Source organism: Psammomys obesus, unplaced genomic scaffold (assembly GCF_907164565.1).
Source record: "Psammomys obesus unplaced genomic scaffold, mPsaObe1.curated_primary_1811, whole genome shotgun sequence".
NCBI classification, from domain to species: Eukaryota; Metazoa; Chordata; class Mammalia; order Rodentia; family Muridae; genus Psammomys; species Psammomys obesus.
In genome coordinates this window covers 14,277,769-14,283,768 of record NW_026596256.1, presented here as the reverse complement: position 1 = coordinate 14,283,768, position 6,000 = coordinate 14,277,769, and the positions used below count along the sequence as shown (strand labels likewise).

The following is a 6,000-nucleotide window of genomic DNA, read 5'->3' as shown; positions in this document are numbered from 1 at the left end:
CCTTCCTTCCTTCCTTCCTTCCTTCCTTCCTTCCTTCCTTCCTTCCTGTTCCCTTGAATTCTTTAGAAAACTCTCTAATCTCCAAAGTTGTCCAGGCACTTCTGAGAGTTTCCATTTCTCTTCTGAAACTTTTGTGTCACCATGGCCTCTAGATCAAGGTAGCAAGGGTTTGTGGAAAGTTCTAAAGTTGAGGATTCTATTGCTAGTGTGTCCCTTGATGTGGAAGGAGGGTTGAAATGGAAGAAAAAGAAATCCTTTGATATCCTCAAAGCACTTTGTGGTACCAACAGCCCTTAGCTTACCACATTCCCAGCTGCAGCTCTGCTTAGCCTGCTTAGCCTGGGAGACAGTGAGCAGTTAGGTACCAGAGACACCCATCCTGAGAGCCCAGAGCTATAACATCATAGAGTACTCGGAGTACTCTGGTGATGTTATTTGGGAGAGGGAAATAAATGTTTGTGGATGTTTAAAAGTTCTAGTGTAAATGTTTGTATGAGGGATTCTTGCAAGAGCAGCAGGATGCCATCAGGGGTTGTGGCACTGAACAAGCAGGAGCGCATGGAAGAGTCCAGATTTTAAAGGCTGTGCATGTGAACGCACATACGCATTGTGAATCTCTGCTGACTTTACATGGGGATTCAGAATTTTCACTTATCTATTCAAAATAAGATTAAATACACAAATGAGGTTTTTCAATTAGCTGACTTACATACCAACTATCAACTAAATAAATATGGAACTGCCCAATATTTTTAAAGAATCCTATAGTTCATCTAACTTAGTATCTTGATTCTGCAGAAGATAAAGCTTAACATCAGACAGGGCCTGGAGAGATGGCTTGGTTACGAAGGACCCTGGCTGCTCTTGCAGAAGCCCCAGCTTAGATTCCCAGCACCCACATGGTAGCTCATAAACCATCCATAACTCTGGGTCAAGGGATCTGACACCTTCTTCTGACTTACTTTACTGACTTTTTAGTTCATTGCAAGGTTCAACAAAATTAGATCGATAAGTAGATAGATAGATAGATAGATAGATAGATAGATAGATAGATGGTAGATGGTAGATGATAACAAATCTTAGATGTGTGAGGAAATTTTGAAAACCATACTCTTTTACAGTAATAGTAACTATTTTGTGATAAATGCATTTATGGTTTACTAATGTGTTGTAATGCATGTTGGAGGTGACTAAGTTTCTCTTTTAAAAGTATTCAGTGAAACACACACACAAATACTGTCTACATCACTATCTGATACAAGACTGAACTAAGAAAGAGTGGGGGGTGGTGGCACTGGTTCCGAGGAAGCAAAGGAAGAGAGAGGCAGGTCTAGATAGTTGTGCCCTTCTCCTTCTGCATCCTCAAAGGTTTGGGTCTGAGCTCTCAAGGACACAAAATCAGTAGATGCTTTACTTCCTCATATAAATTTTACTGTTCCCATAGTGCCTGCATATACCTTCCCATACACTTTAGACAACATACACACACCTAACCACAACATATGTGCTGTATATGTATTGCTATGCTAGGTTGTTTAGAAAACAATGGCAGAAACACATCTGTGCGTGTTCAGGGAAGATGGCTTTTCCCCCCTCAACTATTGACCCACATTTGGTTGAATACCAAACCTACAAGTACAGAGGGCAGAAAGATGCTTATTTTCGATTCATTTGTCTCCTCTACTGTCCATAAGAACAACCCAAGCACATGATTTCACGTCATGGACTGCCTCTACCCATCAGGCCAGAATCCCAGCCAACATGAAGAGGAAGGAAAGAAGGTCTTTTCCAGACAATCAAACATCATCTTTGTTTTTCTTTTTAACAGGTCATTAGCTAAAGAGAGCAAAGCTAAACATGGTAGTATCTACCCGCAGAACAGGCCATTATCTGTAGTCCTGATCCTGGTGGCCACTTCCCCAGATAATCAAGAGAGAAAAACAGGAGTCCTGAGGGGAAAAAGCCATAGTCTTCATGTAGCTGGTCAAGTCATTTTGTTTCTCTGAGTCTGTTTTTGCTCCTCAAAAAAGAACGGCTTAACATAGGGTTACCTCCTTTTGGCTTCTGATTTCGTTTATTATGTTATTTCATTTAGGATCAGTCTAACAAGGTTATCCTATCTATAAATGCCAACCTGTCTCTCCTCAGAAACAATGCTCCATCCTACATATTCCTAATTATTAAAAAAAAAAATCTTACCATTCAAAAGTCCTTTATTAGCCTACAAGTTGGAATTTCAACAAACTCTCAAGCTCTTGTGTCTAGGAATAAGCAGCTAGTTGCTGCTGGATTTGAGCGAATTTGCTCTTCTCCATAAAGAAAAGGTTGAGGCTAGAGCCAAATGGGCTGGAGAGATCTGCCTGTGCGTTCCCATCCAGGCTCTTTCCGAAAAGATGTTTCACTCAGGCACATGGAGGATGAGCCTGAGGACAAATGTCCAGTGCAACTTCCTGGGCACCGATGATTTAGAGGAAGGAGCAAAAACTTTGCTCCACTCCTCCCAGGGTAGAGGAAGCAGGACTTGGGAAATTGATGGGATGTAGAAATAGATGAGATATGGGATGATTGTGGACATTCACTGTGAGGTAGCCACGTGACCTCCTTGACACACAAGGAAACATTTCAGTTGTGTTTAGGAGTTCAGTGTATCAGGGATTCAAAATATTATAGAAACACAGGCATGTCCAACCAAACTTGGGATACTGTTCCAAATTTTCAGATGTACAAACTGGAGCTGAAAGGAGAGAGCCTCCTTTAGGTCCGTGTTAACTGTTCCAGCAGTAGCTTCCTGAAAGCAGTAAGCCATCAGCTGAGATGGCCATGGGGTGGTGCCAAGCATTACCAATTGTCTCCTGTCTCACCTTCTGCGTCTGCATAAAACCAGGCATAAGATCTGCAGAGAGATGCTGGGAACCAAAATGGATGTGGCTGTCTGTTAAATCAGGGCCCATCTGGGTGAACAAACCGCTTCAACAGCTTGACAGCAGAGCCACAATGTTCCCATCTGTATTGACCAGCAGGGGAAAGTTGTGCACATACATGCAAATACAAAATCCTATAAACCATTTCCTCTACCCTGCAAAATTAACTCAGAAATCTTTTCATGTCAAAATCAAAATGGAGCCTTGCCAAATTGCTGTGTTGTGCTTGGGTCACTGGGAGAGGCCATGTAACTACTCGCAGACCATCTGCAAGCATGTGCTTGCTTCTGAAGCATAGCTTTTGCATGAAGAGTTCAAGTGGAAGGGTCCAAAGGGCAGAGAAACATGCTCCTGGGGCAGCCCTGTCCCACTCAGTAAGGTCATATCAATTCTCCACCACTTGGGGATTTATTCTCTTCCCCTGGGATGCTCAGTTGAAGTAAATACACATAAATATAGTAATTTAACAGACTTATCCTAACCATAGCAAAAAAAAAAAAAAAAAAATAGGAGTCCTTTTCTTCTTTCTTAAGAGGAGATTAAAATGGAGTACTCCTTAGCAGCAGAAATAACTTCTTAATGTCTCCTCGGGGCCCGTACCCAAACATACAGCTGGTAAGTTCATGTGAGCGAGCACCTGGCTTGTACCAAGTGCTTGGTGAGTTTCAACTGACAACAACAAAGCAGCAGCACCAGCCACATAATAACCCTGCCCTGTGGAGAAGGCCATGAGGGGGGCTTCTTCCCACTCTAGTGTGTCTCTCACGGGGTTCCCTGTTTCCTTCGCAAAGATAGTGTGGTCCCACTTCTCTCTAGGCTTATACGCTATTATAGTAAACTATCAAAAATTTGTCTCACCTGAGCCACCTCAGCCTCCACTCCGACCTTTCTCTTGCCTCTTGAGTTTCATCTATTTGGAATTTTAATACATCCCTGAACACACCTTGCTCCAGCATACATCATGATCTTTACAACTCGTTCTGACTGAACAGTCTTATCCCCTCTCCTACTTGTCTTTCCTACCCTAGATCAAATGTTGTCTTGTGTGAATTCTTGCAAGCTTCCTGAGGGAAGTGAGTCACCACAGTCTATACTCCCTTAGCACTTGGGCTGTCCCTCTTATACACTAGCTGTGCCAGGTCCTCTTCTCCTCCTTTGTCTGAGATTCCTATGAGTCACCTCTTATCCACCTGTTGCAGTTCCTTCTGCTGCAGTGATAAAACACTCTGACCAAAAGCAGCTTGGGGAGTAAAGGGTTTCAGTCTTACTCTGCCAGCTCACAATTCATTAGCAAGAGAAGTCAGGGCAGGAATTCCAGGCAATTCCTTGTGGACAGGAACCAAGCAAGAGTATTGTTTGTTAACTCACTTTCTGAATGGCTTTCTGGCTTATGGGCTCATGCTTAGATGGTTTTTATATAGTCAAATCCAGCTCTCTGGGTATGGTACCACTACAGCGGGCTGGGTCCTCCTGCCTCAATTAATAATCAGGGTAACTGCAACCCGATAAGAACAGTTACTCAGTGGAGCACTTTTTATAGAAGATTCTAGGCTGTGTCAAGTTACAGTGAACACTAATTAGGACACCACCTGAATTCACTTATGGCCAAAAGAATGAATGAGCACTTCAAATACTATTAATTAATGATTTGAACTCTGGATTTGAACTTTTGTTTGATAACATCATTTTATGGAAATAGGTATCACAAGAGAAGAAAATAAACTAGTCACATTGTACGGTAAGCATATACACATCTATAGGCAAACATTGTGTCAATTAAAAATAAATTGAGGGCTGGGCCTGATAGCATAGTGCTTAGCATGCAGGCAGTGCACATGGCATGGGTTCAATCTCTAGTGCAATAATAAAGAAATGAACCAATTAAAAATGGCGGACAATTGGATATTAATTAGAACTAAAACCTACACAATTTATCCCTGGAATCTAACAAGTAAAAAATGACAAAGAGAAGACGTAGGACCTCCTTAACATCCAGAAAGCATGCTGGAGAGACATGACTTATCTAGGATACCAAAGGACCCTGCAGCCTTGATAGGTGACCTAAATGAAAGATAATTCTGAGTGGATCATGAAAACGAGCGGCTAAGAGCCCCAAGCTGAAAATTCTCAGGAGTACACCTGCAAGAGGGCCATTCATCTCTCTAGATAGTGAACTGGTCACCAGCAAGAATGTCTCATGAATGAGCTTGCTTACTGTGCGGCCCTCTGCCCAGTATGGTGACCAAGAGTATGCCATCTGATGACAGCCAGCCTTGGTTTCAATCCTGACTGAGTCACTCAGCAGCTATATTGCCTTGGGTAAGTTAATAAAACTTTTCTTGACTCAATTTTCTCATCTGAAAATTTTGAATTGGTGATATTAGTCAACTCATAAATTTGTTGTGAGAGTTTAATAAGTTAACTGTAAATCAGTGTCTAGAAAATAAATAACCAATAGATGTCAGCACTTTCTGATGTTCTTGCTGTCTGATTCTTTTTCATTCCATTTGTTTGTAGACAGGCTAAAACTTGGGCCTAAGCCTGAAATTAGGGACAAGGATCAGCCATGTAAATAGCTGGCTTTGTCATAGATGCTGAGGTTGAATGGATGTATATAGTGTATTGTTTTTAACAATCCTTCAATTTTACTAATACTCAGAAGTCAGATGCTAAGGTGAAAGCCTGCTAGCTCAGAGATGTAGAGAAATCACCCAGGTGACCTTCTCCTTCCGCTGAACTCTCAAAAGGAGCAAGAGCTCCTTCTCCACACTGTCTCAAAAACTCCTCAAACTCAATGTACCTCCCTTCTACTTCCTGTGTGTCTCTCTATCCAGCCTCCTGACTTCCTCTTACTCTCTATGGTTTTTTTCCTACCCTCACTCCCTGTCAAATAGTCCCTTGCTCTGCTTCTTAACCCATGATTAAGTTTACTTAAGTTTACTTAAGTTTACTTAAGTTTACTTAATCCTGTTCAAGCAGAAAGCTCCTGGATTAAAGGTGTGCGCTAGGGCTGAGCCACACCATAACTAGACACCGTTTTTTCCAGTAAACAACACAATCTCACCTTTCACAGGGTGAT

The 6,000-nt window shown here is 42.0% G+C and overlaps 1 protein-coding gene across 1 annotated transcript in view; it reads left to right on the top strand.

Moving 5' to 3' along the window:
* Veph1 (ventricular zone expressed PH domain containing 1) overlaps positions 1 to 6,000 on the top strand; it is a 191,716-nt gene that overhangs the window by 65,252 nt on the left and 120,464 nt on the right. The window lies entirely within an intron of this gene.